The 23,335-nt window shown below is 41.8% G+C and overlaps 1 protein-coding gene across 2 annotated transcripts in view; it reads right to left on the bottom strand.

Annotated features, from left to right (window-relative positions):
• GPRIN3 (GPRIN family member 3) overlaps positions 1 to 23,044 on the bottom strand; it is a 64,138-nt gene extending 41,094 nt beyond the window's left edge. Inside the window, exon 1 of one of the 2 annotated variants that reach the window (XM_053606723.1) lies at positions 22,467 to 23,044. The gene's annotated coding sequence lies outside the window, so the exon portion shown is untranslated. Of the gene's footprint in view, positions 1 to 21,838; positions 21,858 to 22,466 lie in introns of those variants that run through there. The other variant, XM_053606796.1, reaches the window with a different exon arrangement.
• Positions 23,045 to 23,335: the final 291 nt, after the last annotated feature.

Genomic DNA, 23,335 nt, shown 5'->3' on the forward strand with positions numbered 1-23,335 from the left:
GGTTAACAGTGGGGTAATTTAGGCCTTTTGGAGGTGTTGGCAAAGATTTAAAGGAACAGATGCATATAATTTTATTTGCTTACAATTTTGAAATTGGGGGTTGTATGTTACAAAAATTAGTTTCCTGTAGTTAATACATCTAAACTGACCAGTGAACCGTGTGCTACTTTCTAGCACAGGGTAAAGAAGATTTGAGCTGAGTCATGAAAGCTGAGCCTTTGGGCAGAGGGAAGAATCTAAACAAAGATTCAGACCACTGTGGTCCCTGTGGTGCATCGTTACCTGGAACTTCAGAGTCTACGCAGGAAGAGAGCTGGGAAGGGGTGTGCGTGGGAAACGGGCTGGGATACTGACTGGGAAATTCGGCTCTAGGCCCCCGTCTATTATAGATAGACTTCAATGCCAGATTAAGAAACTAGATTTAATTCCAGAAATTATCTCAAAGTTCCATACCTTGAAATGAGTAAAAAAGTGAAAGACTCTATTCCATAAAATATAGACTGAAAGAAAGGAAGGAAAGGTTCGGTGTGTGTAGAAGTATTCTTGGATATGAGGAAAGTCACAGTGAACCCCACAGTGGAGGAAGACAGACAGGCCGAGGCCAGGGAAATCTTGATTCTTACTGACTTCTGTAAATACAGAAGAAAATGTGCTTGTTTCAGTATCAGGCCGGCACACTTACATCACATGATGACAACATTTTCCTGGGAGCGCCCACAAATTCTGATTAATCCTTTGAACATATGGAATAAAGCACCATCACCTTTCAGCACCAGCAGGGACCCCGAAGAACACGGGTCCTGCTCTGTGCCCTGGACAGTTTTTTTCTCAGAGTGACAGCAGGTGTCTCTGAGCTTTATCTGTTCTCTCACCGCGACACCCGAATTGCAGACATTTTTAAGGTGGCGGATTTGAGAAGAAACACATGATCCTGAACAGAGGGATTTGTTTTTTGTCTTGGCAGAAGAAACTGGCTCTTGTGTGAATCAAAGCCAAGATGCTTGGCTTCTTAGATGAAAATTGAAGAGTTATCAATATGACAGAAGTCAATGTGCCCTACGCTGTCTTGGTCGCTTCTTCATAAGAAATCCTGAAGAGATGTACATGAAATTAATATTCTTTTCATTGTTTCCTTTTCAACAGTGATTTTCTGGATCAGTTAAGTTTTCACAAATGCATCCCCTTGCCTCTTTTGGGGGTGAAATCCAGCTTTAGTATATTTTACCTTAGGGTACAGGGAAGCTTATGAGCTAGTAGTTCTTATCCTGTGTACCTTGAGAGGGTTCAACTTCAGCCTGGAAGAGAGGAATTTGTTTTTCCATGCAGGACACTCTCCTGAGAGTTATTGAAAAACAATATGCTCTTGTCAGAACAGTATGCAGTGCTTCTAAAACTGAGGATGAACTACGTTTTACCCTTTAAAGGTCAGGAGATGTTATTATGCAGCAAATTTAGCCTATGATTTATCTAAAAAAAAAAAAGGGCAACATCACATATGACTCTTTCAAGGTCTGGGTCACATTTTTAAAAATCCCTAAAGAATGTTGCAAATGAGGATAAATTTTCAATAACTAAACTCATAATAGCTCCCATTTTTAAACTACTGTGTATTAGTGATCAAATTTAGCACTGTTATCTCTTATCTGCTCTTCACAATAAACCCCCAAGGACGGTATTTGTTTTTCAGTTTTAAGACACGGAGCTGGAATTTTATTCCTTATCCATCCTGAACTCCTGGTATTGTTTTCATCACTGGTCACCTCTCCCTGATATTCTCTTTTGCCAACTTTTCTTTCTACTTTCAGATGATCCCTTTGTAGTTTTAGAACAAACCAATTCCTTCTCTGACCACTAAATACGGGTTTTGCCGAGAACTCTCTTCTCCTCCGGCCATTCTCTTTCTTCTCCTTGGTAATCTCTTTTACTCCCAGAATGTCCAGTGGTGCTGACTGTAAGAGCTGTCGAGCCAGGCATCTCTCTTTTCCTCACTTTCTACACACATGGGGCTGATAGCTGACCTACGTCTTGGGCCAGCATCACACACTCAATGTCTAACATTAGACTCAATGTCATTCTTCCAAAATGGACTGTTCCCCTTGACGTATATCCTTCAGGTGATGGCACCAAGGTTCTACCAGTCAAACCCTGGAGTCATTTTGACAGCCTTTGCTCCTTTGCCTTACACCAGTGTTTTTTCAACTTTTTTTTTTTTTTTTAATCTCAGGGCACATTTGAACCTAGAGTTAAACTTCCACGGCCCACGTAAGTTTATTTTTTTAAATAATATTAAAAAAAGGGATATTTTTACTGTACTTTGAACTTTTTTAGAAAATAATTTAATTAATGATCTTTATTTCCGTGGCACACCTAAGATCCTGTCACCGCACACCAGTGTGCATGGCACACAGGCTGAAAACCACTGCCCCGCTCCCAGTGAATCTCTGTCAGGAATATTTGCAACTTTCTTTCCAGCCACTGAGACTCCAATAACAATATGTTACATTTATACAGCTCTTTAAAATATATAAAACTCCCCCAGATACTATCTACTACAATGTTTGTACTAACATCCTATATGAAAAAGTACGGTTTTGGAAACTTATGAGATTCGCCCAGCATGTGGAAGCAAAGTTAGGATGTGACCCCGGGTCTTCTGGCTTGTTTTCCAGCTGCAATATGCCAACAACAACCTTCACTAAGTCACGCCCGAGACACAGCCTGCCACAGGCAGTCTCCACTTTGCTCCAAGGCAATGTATATCACAGTAATAGTCCCTGTCTAATAATCACTGTCAAATGACATCTTTTAAAAACACAGATCTGATCACATCACTCTCAGCTCAAAGATCCTTCAGTGGCTCCTTATACTGAAAACGTTCAAATGACTTAACCTGGACCTCTCCTGTTGGTTTCCAACGCAGTTCTGGAACATTGGAACATTACTTCCTTCAACCCCTCCTAATGCTTCAGCCAAATTGAACTATTCTCAGTTTTTCAAACATACGTGAAGCATTTTCCTGCTCAGGCCATGCCCCCTGTGTGTGTTGAGCCTCTGTTTTTGAAAATGCTGTTTTTTCTTTCTTTCTTTTACTAATCCGAAGCATCAGTGTTAGTATCAGTAGTGTGCCAGGGACTGGGCCAGGCATTGCGGGAGGATGAGGTGGATAGGACCCATTTCTCTGAGAGCTTAGACACTACTGGAGTCTCCAAGTTTTAGGACAAATGCCACACTCCCTGCAAAATCATCCTTTCCAGATACCCTGCAGGAAGCGATGACTTCTTCCTCTCAACAGCCAGGGTACAGTGATGGAAGCTCTATTACAGGGTTTACCATAGTCTGATGGAATCATTATAATTCAGGCACACGTCTTATCTCTCACGCTCCATTATGAACTCCATTTTTGATAGGGAGTCTAAGAAGCTCAATATTTAGCCCGGATAGCACCTTATGCAGCCCTCCTTACATAGTAAGACCTCAGTAAATTGTACTGGAATAGTTTCTTTCAGCGTTTGTGAATCTGAGCTGGGGGTGCAGCACACCCCATTCACACACAGAGAGCAGAGGACACAGCCAGCGCACATCGCTCCCACACACGCTCACCAGATGGTGCGTGTAGCATTATTTTTAGGCAACAGAATTGTCAGCTGACACGCTGGGTCCCAGGATACTTGCCTCCATCCATTTAAAGACAGTTTTGAGATAGAAATGAACCCAACATTATTGGACATCAGAGGGAAAATCTGTTCAGCCTGCATATTTTTCTGTGTCAATAAACAGGGAGTGGGATTAGCATCATCTCCATATGGCTTGCTTTTCTGAACTCAGAACCAGGAGGATATATACTCTACCAAGGATGTCCAACCTTTTTTTTCCTGCCGCATCTTGGAAGAAGAGTCGTGTTGGTCCGCAATTAAAAACACAAACACCAAGCTGGGAGCAGTGGCTCATGCCTGTAACCCCAGCACTCTGGGAGGCCGAGGCAGGTGGATTGCTTGAGTTCACAGGTTTGAGCCCAGCCTGAGCAACAGAGAGACCCCATCTCCACTATAAATAGAAAAACTGAGGCAAAAGGATCACTTGAGCCCAAGAGTTGGAGGTTGCTGTGAGGTATGATACTACAGCACTCTACCCAGGGTGATAGCTTGACACTCTGCCTCAAAAAACCCCTCCAAAAAACAAACGAAAAAACGCCTCAAACACTAATGAAAGCGGATGAGCAAAAACAGGTCCATGTCTAATATTTACAATATTTTACACCACAGACAAGCAAAACAAGCCTCAAGTAATCTGCATGTGGCTTACAGGCTCCGGTTTGATACCTTGTTAGACCACGATTCTAGGGTGAATTTTCTTTTTGAAAATTAAAATAATTTACGTACCATTGTATTGACTCTTGTTTGGTCGACAAGTTTTGACATGCTCATAAGCATAAGAGTTATGCTTGTGGATAAACATGGTCAAGGTACAGGACGGTCCTATACTCCCCTCAAGAAATTCTCCTTGATGATTCCTTTATGGTCAGTCTCTCCCTCACATTTATCACTGGTCTGCTCTCCACCTGTGGAGTTCTGTTCTCTCCAGAATGTCATATAAATATGAACGTGCAGAGCTGTTTGAGTCTGGCTTCTTTAATTACCATAATACATTTGAGCGTCATCCCTGCTGTTACGCGCATTGATAGTTCATTCTTTTTTATTGCTGGGTAGGGTTTCATTGCATGAATGTGCCACTGTTTGTTCATTTCCTAGTTGAGAGAATTTGAGTTATTTCCTATTTTTGCTGAGTATGAATAAAGCCACTATATGCAGGTTTTGGTATTACTATACATTTCCATTTCACTTAAATAGGAGTGGGTTTGCCAGGTAATATGGTAAGTGAATGTTTGACTTTACGAGAAACAGTCAAAATATTTCTCATAATGGCTGTACGTCTTTGTATCCCCACTAGCAACACAGGAGCATTCTGGTCGCTTTACATCCTTGCTAGCATTCAGTATTATTATGATGTTTTTTTTTTTTTTTTTTTTTTTTTGGTCTTTGGCATTTTATGTGTAGTGTGGGATGGAATTTTAAAACTTCGTCTTTTTAGAATCATAATATTTCTACTTTCATCGTAAGCCCACACTCAATACTTCCTCCTCTCTGTCTTCATTTGTTTTTTTTTCCTGCATTTTCTCTCTCCCACAGATTCCTTCCTGACTAAGGAGCAAGTCTCAGTGGTCTTTGTATATACCAAGCTCTGTCACCCCATTTCAAGGGCAGGGATTTGCAACAATAGTAAATAACACGTACTGCTTAAATAAATGCTCCTAGATGATCGCATTAGATCAATGTTTACAACGACACAATTCATTCATTCCAAGCCTGCCCCAGCATTGCCTAATTTTATCAGTTGTGTGATACCAAAGGAATTTTAATAACACTATGTGTTTTCCTCCATTTCAGTGAACTTTTCCATTTTTATTTGCTTTTGTGGGTATTTTCATGAAAAACAAAAAAACAAAAAACAGGCTTTTTGTTGCTTTGCCAAGGGGTAAACTGAGAAACAAGGTCGGGACAGTGAAATATTTGAACAATGGATTGCTTGTGCCTATACAAAAGACAAGATTTTTCTTACCAATGCTTAAATGATTGTAGATTATTTATTTATTTTACAAATTAGGTTACTTATATTTCAACGTGCTTTTTTAGATGAGAAAGAAAAAAATATAGAAGGAACTGTCCTGAAAATACCATTTATCAAGTAAGTTGGGACAAGAAAAAGAGAAGTTGGGTGTCACTGACAAGGACGAAAAGACTCTTGAAAAAGGACAGATTCTCAGAAGATCCAGAGGCCAAGCTCCCATTCCTTGTAGGAATCCTGGCTGTCGTGTCTGAATGAACATGTGCTCTCTGGTGAATTCCCCTTTTCACACAGCACCAATACATACATCCTTCCAAGCAAGAATCTCAAAACAAAACAAAACAAAACAATAAAAGAAGCCGGAGTGGCAGCTTCTTTCTAACTGAGCTTTTGCTTTTCTGTAACATCATATTATATGAACTTTCTGCAGCACCTACGGAAATCTAAAAATGGAATTTGGATCTATTGTGGCAGAAAACACTACATCATCCAGCCATGTGCAGAGTTAATCTCATCAATTTTCATACAGCAGATGATATATACTTTGTAGAGTTGAGTTCATGGCTTAAATAACATGAATCTTGGTACTTCTTTATACCTTACCTTTTCTGAAATTTCAGTTTTGATATGGAAGTAAAACAATGATTTATAGTTGCATATGGAGGAGCCCTTGGAGGAGCCTGTTGAAGTACACAGAAAGTCGGTGAGCAGGATGGATTAAGAATCCTTCCAGCTGAAAGGTTTTCTGTAGAAGTCAAATACAAGGTCTTGCTGACTGTAAACATTTCTCTTTTGATGAGCTAGCTTTATTAGTGGTTTTGTATCAGGCATCAACTTAGATAGGAGGGAAACTGGTTCCCACGATTCTCTTTCCTAAATTGTTCTTCTTTGCAGTTAGCTACCGAGGTAATTTATGTGAGATTTGGAAGTAGAAGTGAAACAGCACCGTTGCGCTCTGAAGGTCAGCCTCGGGCCCTGCGTGCAGCTCGCCACCTCCCAGCTCCCCTTGGCGTCGGGTTCCGGCCCTCTGCCTCCTACCAGCTCTTCTCCTTCTGCTTCTGGGCCAGGTGCATGAAAAGCTTTGCAGTGAAGAGTTCTGGTACCGGCTACTGGTCCTGCAGGTCGGGTGGTTGAGGTTAGAGGAGATATGAATCAAATGCAGGTTCTAGTTTGCCTCTGGGATTTCAGTTTGTCCTTGCTTGACTCCATTTCAAATCCAGCTTTTCTTCCCAACTGCCAGCTCCGCTAACCTATGATGACATCAACGCCAGGCCAGATGCAAAAGCCAAGGCAAAGCTCTCACAGTTGTGTGAGGTCTAAAACTTATCATTACTCCCTTTTCCACACCACCAGAGCGGCTGTGCTTCCCCCCAAAATAGGGCTTCTGTTAAATCTTTCCTATTCAGACTTAGTTACAAATATTCTTTCATGCATGCTTTCTTTTTAAAAGTTATGATAGCATCAAATGAAATAGTACTGATTCATTAGGCTGAAGCATGCCATTTCATTTTACCTTGTTTCTGAGATGGAACTTGGATTATAGTTTTGTGCCTGATTTCCCTCCAAACTCATCAGCTGAGGAATCAGGAGAACAGAGAAAAACTGAAAAACGAATTTGAACTTTGGTGCAACAACTAGAATTAAAAACTCTCTGAGCTAACTAGTGTTTCTTCAAAATATGTTTTAATGTGACACTTGGAAAGTTGTTCATGACAAAATATAAACATTAAAAAATGTGAAAACAATCTCAACTAAGCAATTTTATCGCAATGAATGTACATCCAGAATAAATAAATACTCCCCTGAGTGCTTCAACCTCTTTACTTAATGTCTTAATCTCAATTTCTTAAGAGTTTACGGCAGGAATGCACCTTTTCATTTTTATGTTTTCCCATATTGGCACAAAAAAAACCCCTTATTAACCATCAATTGCACTAAGTCAAGAACAAATTTTAGCTTCCTGTTTTTTACAAAAAAGAAAAGAGCAGCAGAGTCTGAGCAAACAACCATGACCAACTATATCTCTCCTGCTTCTCTTACTATTATATAGAAACTCCGGCAGGAAACCACAGCAATATCCTTTTCAACACTGAAGCAAAACCGTATGAATTGCTGGCAAGCGTAAAGCAGCTATATTGACCTTATAGAAATGCTTGTGACAATTATACCCACCCCATCAAGTCTTTAAGACATTTTAGTAATGTATCTCAATGACAGATTCTCAAGGAAATACAGTCATAATAATAGTCACATGTTATGCGTTCGGGGGGAGATAAATCATTAATATATAAAAAAACAGTAAGTGCTATTGAAACTTGATTCCTCTGCCTCAAAATAGCTGATTTTTTAAAAACCTGAAAAACTCACATATTAAAATTCCTCATTTGACTCACTTGTAAAAATTTCCAACTGACCAGAGAGGTGTTAACCTCGACCCCAAACTCATAAAAGTGCTGCTTTCCCCCTCTTTGTATTCAGAGTGGCTCAAGACGTAGCCATTTCTAGCTGTGAAATGCGTAGAAACGTCTTTTGTCCATTCTCACGTTTAATCTCATTCAGGATGTACAGCAACACCCTTTTTCAGTTTGCAATATGAGCCTCAATAACGTGCTTTTTATCAATGACGGGACTTTCCATCGAAGGCCTTTCAGTTGCTCAGGAAGTAGACAGAAATGACTCCGTGGCACAAGTCCAGGGCTTTCAAGGGCTTTACCGTCAGTGTGAGTCACAGACACGTACACTCACTGAACACAAAGGCAGAGGTACAGAGCTCTGCAGCTCTCCTGCACACCCCATTACCGAGCATATACCTTCTCCACAGGGTATTTGTTTAATGAGTATATTTGTATTTTTTTATTTCAGGTTAACTTGAGGGTATATACAATTAGATTACATTGTTTGTGTTTTTAAGGTACAATCTGAGTTGCAGTTGAATCCTTCACCCAGGAGGTGGTGCGACGTATGTCCCTGCACTGTACGTCCCTGCACTGTACCTGTTAGGTGGGAACTTACCAAACCCCCTCCTTCTTGAATTTAATTGTGTTTTCCTCTTGTGTGGGATTGTAATTGTTGATCTACTAGTTTCAACACAGTATTGAATACATAGGATACTAGTTTTTCCATTTTTCAGATACTTTACTTTAGAGAATATTCTCCAAATCCATCCAAGTAAATACAAAAGATGCAAGTCTCCATTTTTTTATGACTAAATAGTAATCTTGGCATATATATAATAGAATATATATAAATAAACTATGATATATATTTAAAAACTATGATATATCCATTCATGTGTTGATGGGCACTTGGTTGTTCTCACATCTTCGTGATTGTGAACTGAACTGCTATAAACACTCAAGTGCAAATGTCCTTATGATAAAATGATTTTTTTCCTTCTGGGTTTATACCTAGTAATGGGATTGTGGGATCAAATGGAAGGCCTACATTTAGCTCTTTCAGGATTCTCCATACTTTTTTCCAAAATATTTGTAACTGAATGAAGGCATATGTGCTTGGTAGTGATGGAGAAGGGGAGATAAAAGGGTCTCTCTCTTTTCCAACAAAGTCTGAAGAGATCTAAAACAAGGAAACAAGTCCAAGATGAAGGAATAAAAAGTAAGATGGCTAAAAAAAAAAAAGAAAAGAAAAGAAAAAAAGAAAAAAGAAATGGAGCACATCAAAGCTAGATGTGATGTTAGGGATTTCTAGAACATTCTTCTCATTTCTAGAGAGAATTTGAGGTGCCTTAGGGTAATGACAGACTTTGTGTGCTACTTTCACAAATTGTGACATTGTGCACTGATTTCATGATTTCTGTCTCATGTGCTTCTTGAAACTATTTTTTTTTTTTTTTTTTTGTAGAGACAGAGTCTCACTTTATGGCCCTCGGTAGAGTGCCGTGGCCTCACACAGCTCACAGCAACCTCCAACTCCTGGGCTCAAGCGATTCTCTTGCCTCAGCCTCCCGAGTAGCTGGGACTACAGGCGCCCGCCACAACGCCTGGCTATTTTTTGGTTTGCAGTTCAGCCGGGGCCGGGTTTGAACTCACCACCCTCGGTATATGGGGCCGGCGTCTTACCGACTGAGCCACAGGCGCCGCCCGAAACTATTTTTTTTAACTTAATGTTTTTCATTAAGTTCACTTTACATTGATCCCATTACTAGGTATCAATCCAGAAGGAAAAAAAAATTTTATCTTAAGGACATTTGGATTTGAATGTTTACAGCAGCTTAGTTGACAATAACAAAGATGTGGAAACCCAAGTGCCTAGTCCTAGGAAATAGTATCTGTGAAATCACAGGGTTGATGTATCAATTATTTATTTTTGTAGCATATAGTTTTAAAAATATACTTTAAAATGTATTCTGAACATACTTCTATATTCAAATAAATTCATAACTATTATAAAGTAAATCTTCACTTCTCCTAAGAGCCTTTCATCCGTCACTCCTGGAAATCTGGACTTTGCAAAGCAGCGCCCTCTATTATGGTACCTCCTGGTACAAAGAGTTTGGATTTTCAAATCTGACAAGGTGGTAAGCATTGCAGATAAGGGTCCAGTAATAAGACTAATGCATGGAGGTGATTTCTGTCAATTTTTTTTAACCAGAAAAAAATTGCATATTAAAAAACTAAAAAGACAAAAAAAGGTAGAAATTATGGCTTTTTTTCTTTTTTACAATTAGTGGATTTTCATCTTCAAAATCGATCGAGATAGGTATATTCATGCCTCTATCCAGTACCATTTGTACATTAGAACTATATTTTTAAAAAGAAATTTGTCTGAAACGGGCTTCCTATACATATATTACCTTCTTTTTTGGTCTTCCATTTTAAACTAGAATAGTTAGCTGTGAGCCATAATAAAGAATTACTTAACTTTCACAAGTAAATGAATGTCTATGATTAAAACATCAATCACGGAAACACTAGTTCTATAAATAACTCCTAAGTCCAAAGTCCACAGGCAGAGTTAAACAAAGACACATGCCTGGTTTTTCTTGCTGTGCGTGTGTGTGTGTGTGTGTGTATGTGTGTGTGTGTGCACGCGCGCGCCCGTGACTATATGAAATGTGTTTGGTTTTTCTATTGAGAAACAAAGAAATGTTGTTTGCTGAACATATGTGTCACCTGGGTATTTTGATAAAAATGTATATTTGCCTATTTTATCACCTTTGCACTGATTTATAAAATTTTAATCTAAAATATCTGTCCTTGAACTCACCTAGTTTGTTTAAAAAATGTGTTATCGCTGATTTAGAAGATTTTACATTTGTTGTTTAAGCAGCACAGAATGAAATCTAAGAGGGAAGAAAGCAGCCCGTGAAATCCTGCTGATTCCTTGTATTCTGCTCCTGTGTTAATAATTCCTTTGACGTTACCAACACTCAACAGAATGCTGCCGTGCACCATCGTGCTGAAGCAAGTGGCCTTTGAAGGTGGACAGCTCTGAATTCACAAATAGTTCAATCAATTACCATCCATGGGATCCTGGGCAAGTTATTTAATGTTTCCTCATTCTGAAAACAGGGAAAAGAATAGTAAAAACCTCATAGATTTGTTTAAATAAAAATTTTTCGGAGGTTGCCACTGGCAGAGAAGCCTGAAGAATGATTTTGTGAAACAGTGATATCGATCTGTAGTCCACCCTTCATCCATTTCCTTTGGAAAGTAGATGGACAATGGTAAATTTATTACGGTTTTATTATGCCTTAGAATTATGATAGCAAAGTGCCCTGACTGGTTCCTTTTAGTCTCTTGCTTTCTTTTTACAGAATTCTGCAAGCTCTTTCTCATGTGCTTGGTTGGTTTTTCATTCTTTTCCACTTATCAGTAGTCCCACCCTGGAGAGTCCTTTCCTTCTTTCTTATTTCTCCTACACCACAGCTGTGACCTGAAAGGCAACAGAGGTTCTCCTCCCAGTCAGGACAAATACAGACATGGAATCACTCCTGCCAAGCATGCCAGAGATTTGAGTTACCACTCGAACTTATAGGGTCACTGGTGCAGGGAGAGTGATGAGCACCTCCTTAGAAAAAAGAGAGCAAGAAGGCCTGGGTACTCAGCAGAGCAGCGTCGCAAACAGCAGTGGACGTTCAGTGCCCTGGAATGGGAGCACTAGCCAATCGTGATCTGATTCAAGACCATCCCCCCAAGGGTGGAGGTGATTCCTCAGAGTCTAAGGCAATTATCTTAAACAGTCTTACTCCACACTAGTAGATCACAATTTATGAACCATGATAAAGTGCCAATAACAGCAAATGATTTATTAAAAGAATGACTCAGTTTTCTCTAATGCCAGTGATTCTAGTCTTGATAATAGTTATTTCTATAACAGTGTCACTTTCATCCATCTCACTTGCACTTGTGGATGTTTTCTTGAGTAGGAAAAAAAAGGGGGGGAAATAAGTTACATTAAAGTTCTTGTACACTCATGAGGATGAAAGTTCCTGTAGCGTCTGGACTAGCCACCAGAGAAACTTGTTAGGTTTCTTAACTTTATAGCCGCCCCTCTTAGTCACTCTTGCTACCCTGTTTCACAGCTGTTTTTTGGTAGAATGAAGTTGAAAATACGTGTGTCTGTGTTTTTATTTTCTGCGACATTAAGGAAGTGTGGAATGGGAAAAGCTTCCTCTAGTTTCAAGTTGGCAGAAAAGAACCAGGCGTGGCAAGCAGGTGATGAACTGGGAAGAGGAATGGAAATTAAGCGGAACTGTTCGGGCATATAGGAAGGAAGAAAAAGGTACAGGGGCTGTTTGGCTGGACAGAGGAGGGACCTTGGTTGTTAGGCTATTAGGGGAATTCTCTGAGCTCATGACCGGAAAAAGAGCCCAATCTAACTTTGCCGACCCATGTTTATTAATAAGTTTATTCCAGTAGTCTGGGAAATATTTGAGAGTTTAGACTGTGTTTCGTTCTACTTTGAATCTCCCAGTATATAGTACAGGATTCAGCATAAATCTGCACATAGTGCTCAATACAGAGTCAGTAAATGATCCAAGGAATCCACGTTCTTTAATTCAGGGCCTTCCACCCATCCCATTTCACATTCTGTAACTCTCCTCCTAACTGCATTGCTATTCCCAGTTAGAGGAAAGCTGTTATTGAATTTACAAAGCAGGAGAAATCGACGTACCTTCAGTCTAGTCCAGCTCAGATGGTTAACGTTTACCATCCCTCTCTGAGATGTAGACTCACCACTCAAAAGCCACAAACCCCAGAGAGGCCACGCTCTTTTACAAACCCATGGTTACGGTTTCAAACGTCAAAATGACCACCAGAGCAACTGCAGAATGGTGTCTTCAGCACAGATGTTTCAATATAACCAAATTCGTGTTATTTAAAAATCACCAGGGGAAAATTAACTTTGTGGCTAAAGGATTTTAACCCTGATGTTCTTTTATAAGACATATCTTCAATACATTCCAGTTGACATGACACCTGATACTTAAATACTTGGATGTCATTCGACAGGGAAACGCCACTCTCTCCAAAAAAAGCATGGAGTTGGTGGGGCACCGTGTCCTCCCTTAGCTTCGACTGATACTATTCTCAGCACTGTCTTCTTGGAGTGAAGCTTCTGAAGTGCCGACACTTGAGGCTTAATAATTAGATGAGGGAATGTTTTTAGAAGTAAAGTAGGAGGCGCCATGTGGGGGTGGCATGAAGTGGCAAGGACAGAAAGTGGCAGCAGAAGTTGAGCAGGAAGGAGAGACTTCGGGGAGCTCTGCAGACAGCCTTTGCTACTGAAGAGCTCTGCCTGAGTTTTCCATCTTGTTGCCCCTCAAGGGCATTTGTCTTTATTTGCAACATAAGTAAATCATCCCCGACTCAGTCACCTCATTCTGTGGCCATATTAACTGAACAGCTCCACACAGTCAAGTAGCCAGACCGGCCAGGGACCCGCCTAGCTTCAGAGAGGTGATGTAAACACGGCCACCGTCATTATTAGAGGAGCATTTCTCAGCTGTACGGACACAGCCAGAGAAGGAGATACAAGTCGATACTACTTCTGACAGTTTGTCTCACCTGCCGGGCCTACTAAGTAGAATGTGCTGTTCCTTGGAAGATCGGACATGCTCTGGGCTTTCAGGCGGCGAGGCAAGTTTGGTGGCCAGGCAACGAGCTGTTCTCTGGAGGCTAGGCAAAGAGTTCCGCGTAAGATCCAGATATGGGGCCTTGAAAACTTGTAAAGCGATCCCCTGTAAAATCTTAGTCATGGGTTTTTAAAGTAAAGAGAAAATAAATTATTCTTAAAACTGTTAAAATTTTTAATTTGCCATATGTACAGTGCAAGCAGGCAAGCAGTGCTTGTGTGGACAAATAAATGAAAACTCCACTATTCTCTTACTAACAGACCAGAACAAGGCAGTTTGCATTCATGAAACTTGCACAGTATCTACCTATTTTGATTATGGAAACTTTTAAACACTGGCTGTGGTTCATGGGAGTTAATTATATTCAGTACAATTATCTCTCTGCATTGCAGGGACACATCAATTTCACGAATACAGTCACAGCGCTTGAGAGGGTGACGGTACTTAGAACACCTAATATGGACTTCACGAACTTGATACCTACAGGTTTTGGGTATGTAACATAATTAAGTGAAGCTGTTGACTGTGAGTGACTTACGCGAAGCCTCAGTGGTAGACACAGGTTAGGGAGAAGTGGGGACCTCAGGGAAGAAAAGAGGTAGCGTGTCCTGCTGTTAACCTCCAGTCTAGGGAATGTGGGTTAGTGTTTCAATTTTTACAATGGGTCTTCTGGTTTTTAAACATCAGCTGAAGTAAAAATAAATACCTGCAGGCCATGGCTTTCCTGCTGGGCCCAAAGCCTGCCCGTTCTCAATTCTGATCTGGCACACACATCCCCAAACCTGAGGTCTAGACAGGTTGAGAAAAGTGCACCAGGTTTCCCAGATGCTCGTGGCAGAGCTTCCTTCTGCTCTGAGCAGCAATTTGTATAGACCATCCCCCGGGTAAGAGGAGACTGCAAAGGCATTTTCACTCACCGCATCAGAGCTCAGCCCCTGACCCTGACAGTGGCAGATTTCTGCTGACTGCTTTCAGAACACGTTTGACGTGAAAACAAGAACAGTCATCCACGCCCCATTGTCAGAAGCAATTTTTACTCATCTAAGGATTCAGACGAAAATATACACTCATGTGCTAACCCTAGCATGGACTGAAATTCTTATTAGAATTGAGAGTTCTTGGGCGGCGACTGTGGCTCAGTGAGTGGGGCACCAGCCCCATATACCAAGGGTAGTGGATTCAAACACAGCCCCGGCCAAACTGCAACAAAATAGCTAGGCATTGTGGTGGGCGCCTATAGTCCCAGCTGCTCGGGAGACTGAGGCAAGAGAATCGCCTAAGCCCAGGAGCTGGAGGTTGTGAGGCCTGTGACATCATGGCACTCTACCAACAGCTGTAAAGTGAGACACTGTCTCTACAAAAATAATAATAATAATAATAATAATAATAATTGAGAGTTCTTAATTTTAATTTAGCAATTAAAATTCTAGTTGCTTCATTTTTACCTTTGCCTTTCAAGGAGAAATAACTTATAAAACAATTCAAAGAAAGGCATGCTTAAAGAACAATACAACTCAGTATAAATAAAAAATTAATGTTATGTAGAGGTCTGAAATTAGAAACGGATCTTAAGAATCATGGAGGATTTGCTTCAATAAGGAAGCTTTAAGCCATGTTTTGAGTGGACTGAGAGAGTAATTTAGAGTGAGGGACAAGCATTTCTAAATGATAAGATAACAAAGACCAAACTCCAATGAAGTGAAACCCACAATAAACCAAATCTTTTGCATTTTTTAGTAACAATTCTTTTAAAAAGGTATAAAGAGAAAGTGCGTTTGTATCACAGATTAAAAAGTAGAAAGAAAACAAAGGGAAAAAGTCTACATTATATTCAAAATTTCTGTCTTTACAGCCATAATTCAGAATACAAACCCAGAGGCAATGTGCAATTCTAAATCCTGATAATATTTTCAGACTATCACATTTTAGAAAAAATTGTCAACAAAAATTGAAGCAAAAAAAAAAATGCTCGGATTACTCAGGAAATACAATTAACACACTTTACTCCCTTAAGCATTTCATTTAACCTAAGTGGTACATCATAAAGAAAGAGAAGAGTCTCCCTTAGATATAATATGGTTATCTTCATTTTATGCTATTTAGAAATCAATATCCTTAAAAACCAACCAAGAATCTATCAGTACAAAGCATGAGATAACTACTCCTAAGCCAGATCTCTCACTTTGATGAAATATTTGCCATTCAAGCTTAAAAAAGAAACTCCTTTTTTCCTCTAGAAAATTAATAAATGCAAACATGATTGTTTTCAGGGGCTTGGGAGATACAGCCCTGTCCAGCTGTCTTGAATTAACCACAGTGCTGCGGTCCCCAGAGACGCCTGTGATTTCGCGGGTTTTACTCTTCTAGCCTCTAGGGTTTTTTTCCCAGGGTTTTCTTGTTCTGCAAGTGTCACAAGGCCACAAATCCTGCGTAACTAATCTTCTAGCAGAGACTTTGGTAGCCTCTCTGTTGAGGATCTGAGAATTAAAATTTTTAAATTGAATCTAGCGTGTAAGCCCAAGAAACTGCTTTGCCTCAGATCATCCAGCTGATCCCCACAATCTCTCTGCCACATCATACCCTTGGGACAGAGATAAGCTCACCGGCATTGTCATTTAGAAAGGCTTTCAGCACTGACTCTCAGTTTTGCAGCAGGGATGCCGAAGTAATCCGGTACTTAGACATTGTCTTCTGATCCTGCTCCTCCCCTTAGCCAAGAATCAGTGCAGAAGTAGAAAGAGGAGGTCTGCATCTTAGCCTCAGCTCTAACAAAAACTATGGACAAGTTGTTCACTTCCTTGGGACTTATTAACCACTTTATTTCCTTGTAAACAGAGGCATGGACCCAGCAATGGTTTCCAAATCCGGCTATGGAATCCTTTTATTACCATTACCATTCAAAAAGACAGATTTTGAAGCCCCTCCCCCTCAGGCATGGATTTGGATTAGGGTCAGTTATTATTACTCAGTAATAATAATTTGAGCCCCAAATTATGCTACTAGCATAAATAAAGCCAATAATGTAATTACAGACACGAAAAATTAGAAAACCATTACTGTGTTGCCAACTCTAATATGCCTGGTTAAAAAGCTGTGAAAATTTTTCTCTCTGGCATTCAAGACAGTAAGTAATTTAAGTTGCAACAGTATGTACATTTCCCCCATGAAATTCAATAAATGTCTTTTCAGTCCAAATGCTGCTTCTAAATGTTTTTATTGTTCCAGATTTGAATCTTCTATAGAAAAGTTTGATTATCACTAATCTCTGGTGGTGTGGGAAAGAGAGATGAGAGGCGTCCAGGTCATCTTTTATTAAAAAAAAAAAAAAAAAAAATTCCATATTTGGCCTCTCTCCAAATCAACCGATTCAAGCAGCTGAATTTCTGTTTTAACTGGCACTGTTCTTCTGGTTAGCGGTGTAGTTTTATTCAAGAGTACCAACATCACAAGATCGTTTTAGTTCACAGGAAACTGAACAAGAGCTGAAAGAAGCCCACCAAGGTTTTTTAGAAACACAAGTAAAGACTTTTTCTCTGACTTTGTCTGCTAAAATAACTATCAGGCTACAGCTAAACACAATGATGTGATTTCTAGACTGCATGTGAATATTTAAATATTTAACTAAGTAGATGGACAAGTCATAAGGCAACAACAACAACGAAAAAGAAAATATGGCAGCTGCTGCCCTCCTTTCTGGGGTTCATAGGTACCAAGTGGTCTGGTTCATCTTCCCAGGGCTGTCAATGCCAGGGGATTTTGCATCTATGAGGTGCTTATGAAAGGGGACTCATTGAAAAGAATAGAAGGGTTTGCTGAGTTTGTGATAATCACTTGACCATTTGCCTCGGTGCCAATGACTATAGTTGTGCTCTGAGAAATGAAATAATCGTTCCACAACATGGTACATTCCACAGTGTGGTATAGCAATAGTTAGCTATCAAATTTGACTGAATCAAGGCTCAGCCAGTAAAATTATTGCAAAAGAAACAGATGGTGGGTGATGATGTATGTAATGTTATGGTCATTCTGGCTAGATTTTCTTAAATTAATATTAGGAAAAAAACTTAGAAAAAATTAGCAACTCAAAGAAAAAGGTACCAGTAATATAGAAGAATAAGAGTGGTTACCAGTGTAGGGTTTGGGGAGGAGGAAATGGGAGAGGTAGGTCAAAGGATACAAAGTAACAGAAATGTAAGATGAATGAGTCTAAAGTTTTAATTTGTAACACAGGGACTGTACTTAATAGGAGTGTGTTGTATTCAGGATTTTTGTGCTCACAGCAACATCAAACATCAAACTCTCCGGCTTAAGCGATTCTCTTGTCTCTGCCTCCCAAGTAGCTGGGACTACAGGTGCCCGCCACACGCCCAGCTATTTTTTTCTTGTCGTAGTTTAGCTGGCCCTAGCCGGGTTTGAACCCACCAGACCTGGTGTATGTGGCTGGTGCCATACCATTATGCTACATGCTGCAGGTGCCAAGCCAAAGTCAATAGATCATAGCTACTCTTGCCACAAGGGGAAATATGGGTAACTATGTGATACGATGGACGTGTTATTTTGTTAAGCTATAGTAACTCCTATACTCTATACACACATACGTATCTGATAACATCATATTGTATACTTTAAATATACAAAATAAAAAATATATATTTTGAAAAACAGTAACTCTTCCGGGTGAGTGAATTGCTTGAGCTCAGGAGCTTGAGACCAGCCTGAGGAAGAGCAAGACCCTGTCTCTATTAAAAATGGAAAAACTGAGGCACGGGCCTAAGAGTTTGAGGTTGCTGTGAGCTATGATGATGCCAGGGCACTCTACTCAGGGTGACAAAGTAAGACTTGGTCTCAAGCAAGAAAGAAAAAAAAGAAAGAAAAATAGCAACTCTTGGCTGGATATGGTGGCACAAGCCTGTAGTTCAAGCTACTTGGGATGATGAGAGGGGTGGAGGTAGGACCAACTGAGTCCAGCCTGGGCAACTTAGTAAGATCCCTGTCTCTTAAAAAAAAAAGGCAACTCTTGAGTAATATTTCAGTCTAAACAGAAATTTCACTACAATTCTCATTCTCCAAATTGACAATCATTGTTTCTTTTTGAAATGATTCTTAAATATACTTGGTACTACCCACTTCGTTCTTTGCTTTTTCTTCGATATCACCACACCTTCCTCACTACCCATCCAGATCCATCCATCCTTTATAAACTAGCTCAACTTTGATCTCCTCCGAGAAAACATTGCAGACGAGTTCTCTTCCCGAGGATCTCACTCTCTGACTTCATTGGCCTGCATTAGCAAGTCCTAAGTCTTGCCTTTCTCACTGAGGCCTGGGTGTCACATCTCTTAGGGTTTCTACTCTTGGCACCTCATACACTGGAAGCATCTTTCCTTTGTACTACTCAAAGCAGTGGCTTTGGGACTTTTTGAATTTCATGCATAGTGAGCACATTTTACATCACAGTCTGGTATGGACATACATATACATCTCTATTTAAGTAAGAAGTTTCATCAACAATAGTTACCTCACCATTCTATTTTCCTCTACTTAATTTTTCAGAAATAAAAATGTGGATGACACCCACTGAAATTATTTCACAGTGGATTAGGGTAGTACAGTTCTAGAAGGCACTCATTGATTATTTACAGGTTATTGTAAATATTTCTGTCATTTAAAAAAATAATTAAAAATATTGTGTGAACTTTGGACTCCTGTGTCCCTGAGTTAGTTGTTTCCTCATTCAGTTTTTTCCGGCATCCAACATTTGCCTTTTGGAGTCATCTGGGGCAATTGAGTGATTAGAATACATGGTATTTTCCATCCTTTCCCCTGAGTCCTGTTGTTATAAAAAGAAGTTTCCCTGCACTTTTATAACTCACTTGTATAAAACTCAGATCCTTACTTCCTCATGCCCAGTTTCATAGCATGCACAGGAGGGGGTGGGCATTTCGTGGATGAAGTACCTGAGGCACAGGGGAGTACAACCTGCTCAAGGACCCCTCTCCTTTCAGCAGACTGCTGTCAATTAAGGCAAATATGGTTTCTTCAAAGATTTTGAAGGATATGAACTTGGGTAATGTAAACAATGTAGAGCCTCAGTAGGAATTTACCAGATGCATTCTGGATACCGCATAACTTATCCTGACCAAATGGTTTACTGGCCGGATGAGTTAGCAGCCAGCTCTCCTGGACTTCAGTGTGGGGGAGGATCCTGCTGCCCTCTCCATTCTCCTCTTTCTACCTCTATGCACCGACACTGTTTCCAACCACTGAGAGCTATTTGCTTTCCTCCAGCTCTGCAGACTTTGGTCCTTATGCCAGGAATACCCGTCCCTTTCCACTTCCCCAGGAAAGCTCCTCTCATCCGTCAGGTCCATGGGAACTTGCCCTGTGCCTCTCACTTCCACACGTGGCCTCCACAGCACCCAGCCATAGCGCTCTACCGTCTGTTACTACCAGCCTCCTCTCTGAGTTTTGCAGGATGAGATTGGGTCTTGTTCATTCTTCTAGTCCACAATCTAGGGTCACGTCCAATTCGGGATAAATTTATGTTGACTACATGAGTGGACAAGTGAACGGATGGATGAATGAATGTATGAAGGGCAGAACCAGCTGCCACGGAAAGAGCTCAAGTGCGAGCTGGGACTAGACCATGTGTCCTCATTCTCTGAGGCCAACAGTTCATGATTTTGTGATTCCATGACAAATATCTTAGTGCTTCCCTGTAGGCTGCAGATTTTGTGACTGGAAATTCAAACAGGGAAAGGATAGCTGGATCTTAATATAGTCCCTTAAATAAATTTGAGGCATAGTTAAAAGAATGTTGCAGGAATAAATAATGAAGCATATCAGGCAAATCTTTTGAGGCAAACAAAACACTCACATTTTAAAAACTGCTTGCTGGAACCCACCCTGCCCTCTAATTGACACTGATCTGATTCATGTAACGCTCCTCTCTCTCACTTCCCCCATGAAGCTGAGGCACTTGCAATTTTGCCCTCATCATTTTCATAAAAGTCAAGTTAGTGATTAGGTGAAGTCTCACCACTCCAGAACACAGTACATGGCTCTCCACGAGGTTTTCTGCTCTGTTTCCAAAATAAATTTCTATGATATCACACACAACTTGCAAAAGCAATGACTAGCTTTTTATGTCTGTTTATGAGTCAACAACCTATTCCCTTCACACACAAACTTGAAAAACCAAACGCGTAAAACACTTGAAAGAAATGTTCTTCATGCTTCTATTTCAAAAGAACATTCTCTAATGCAAACTCCTGTCTTTTGCAGATAGCAAGAGAGAAGATTTTCTTCTTTGTGCTGAGACTCATGTGTCTTTATTTCCACAATTGTTAATCAGGGCAGGCCAATGGTGAACACAACAGGAAAGAAAGAATAGTTGATAACTGGAAAATAAGCACATTGGAGAGAAGTGTGCTCAAAGCATCATCAAAGTAAAATATGCAGCGGAGCCAACAAGAGCAAACAAAAGCCCACGCAAGAGATGTGTAAATATTTCATGAAGGGAAGCCTTAAGCAACCCTCTTCCAAATCTTGCTGGTGTTGTAAACACTTCAGTTTCTTCTAGTCCTACCATGACCTAGATTCCCTGTAAAACCAAAAGGAAAATATGGTCCAATGGATCTTCCACAAATGTGTTGTGAGAAATATTTGGATGGAGCAGAGCCGAGTACAGTTCTCACAGCAGGAGGAAGATCCCTTAATAAAAGGTGGCTGCTTCTCTAGTGATTACTCAGAGCTCCGTCCTTCCCCTGCTCCTCCAAGCCCTCACCTTGTGCCCACCTTCTCCCGGCTTTCTGGACCTTCGCATCACCTTAACCTTGAACTGACTACACCCCAAGCAGCGATTTCTCCCAATGCCCCTCCAGAGGCCCTTTCAATCTAATCTGGATTTGCTACCTTCCCACCAACCGATATTCACTTCCCAGCGTCTATTAAGTACCCTCCCCCCTTTCACTGACCATTGTTGCCTCTGAAATTCTGTCTGCCTCTTTTCTATCTGCCTGGATAGCACGAAGATCAGCTGTCTACTGGTTGACAGTCCTCTTCAGACCTTTCCTAAAATCCATCTCTAAAGAGCCGTTTATCACCTCTAGTCCCTACCCTGATTTGATGAGGTTCCAAAGTTCACCTCTGTGACTGAACAGGTCTCCACAATGCCTTCCTTTTATCAGCCTCTGCCCGCCGCCCTTTCTCTCCTCTCTCCGCTTACCTTGAGAAAAACTATATACATGTAAATGTGTATACGAGGGTGTGACACACAGGCACACACATAAATGCATGCGTATTATATAGGACTGCAGAGTTTTGACCTTAAAGGGAATAAGCATTAAAAAAATGAAAAATGTCAAATGCATATAGACGCGCGCGCGCACACACACCTATGTGAATATTAGCAGAGCGCAGACCCCGTGGAGAACATTGGTGGTAAATCCCCGCACCCCTCCCACACCCGCTCGAGAACAGCAGGCGTCTTCCCTCGTTTACCTTCAAAGCCAGAGCCTAAGGAGAGCAATGACCTTGCAGAGAACTGATCACCTGCTAGAAAGACAGCACCACCTGGGGCGCAGGACGGGACGGGGACAGGAGCAACAGGCAAAGAATCGTCGGGCTGGACGCGGGGCCGATCCTCCCGCGTCCCCGGAGAGCGCTCTCAGCGCTCGGATGCCTGCCAGGCCTCCGGGGGAGGTGGCCAGGGGCGTCTCCTCGCGCTGCAGCCGCGGTCGCCTACCTGCTCTCGCCCGGCTCTCCGCGTCGCGGCGGGGCTGCTGCCTGCGCTGAGGCTGGGGCTGCCCGTCGCACATCCCAGGCGCCGGCTCTCGGTTCCACACCGGTGGCACCCGCGGCCGGCGAGCTGCAGTCCTCGTCAGCGCAGTCCCGGAGCCAGCTCCGAGTGTTCAGGAACTGAAATTACTATGCAAAGAGCTGGGGCGGCGCACAGCTGCCGGGCGGAGACCTAGGGGACCGCCCCGCAAGCGGGGCCGCCGCCGGCGCCCGGCGCGGAGCCAATGTGGAGGTGGGTGGGCGTTCACTTGCCGGACCGACAGTGGGTCTGGTCGGTGCGCGCATCTGCCCGGCTGGAGCGTCGGACAGAGAGGCGGCGGCTTTGCAGGCGACGGCGGTGGCAGCAGCAGCAGCAAAGCAGTGGCGGCGGCGGCGGCGGCAGGAAGCCGAGCTCCGCCCCCTCCGATCCCCCTTCCCCGCCTTCCCGCTCCCCGGGGAGAGTGCTGCAGCCTCGGCTGCTGAGCGCCGGGCCCGGGGACTGGGCAAGGAGACCAGCGGCAGATGGAAAGTTAAGAAGGGATTAAGGAACAGGGCTGGGGACCCAGAGCGATGCGTTGGGAATTCTGGCCCTTGCTGCCTCCCACAGGTCACCAGACCCCACCGCTGAGTCTAGACTCCAGCTAACAGCTCCAGTAAAGCCACGTGCGGGGAAGACCCGACAGCAAGTAGATAACTTGACGTTAGAACGTGTGGCAAAGTGTGCGGTGTCCTGCGTATTTGGAGATAGCCCTGCTGACCGCGTTCCTGGCCCCACCCCCTTCCACCTCAGGGGCGTGGATGGCTTTGGAAATTGTCCCTGCTGAGCCGCTCCAGCAA

The sequence above is a fragment of the Nycticebus coucang genome, chromosome 1, assembly GCF_027406575.1.
Source record: "Nycticebus coucang isolate mNycCou1 chromosome 1, mNycCou1.pri, whole genome shotgun sequence".
NCBI classification, from domain to species: domain Eukaryota; kingdom Metazoa; phylum Chordata; class Mammalia; order Primates; family Lorisidae; genus Nycticebus; species Nycticebus coucang.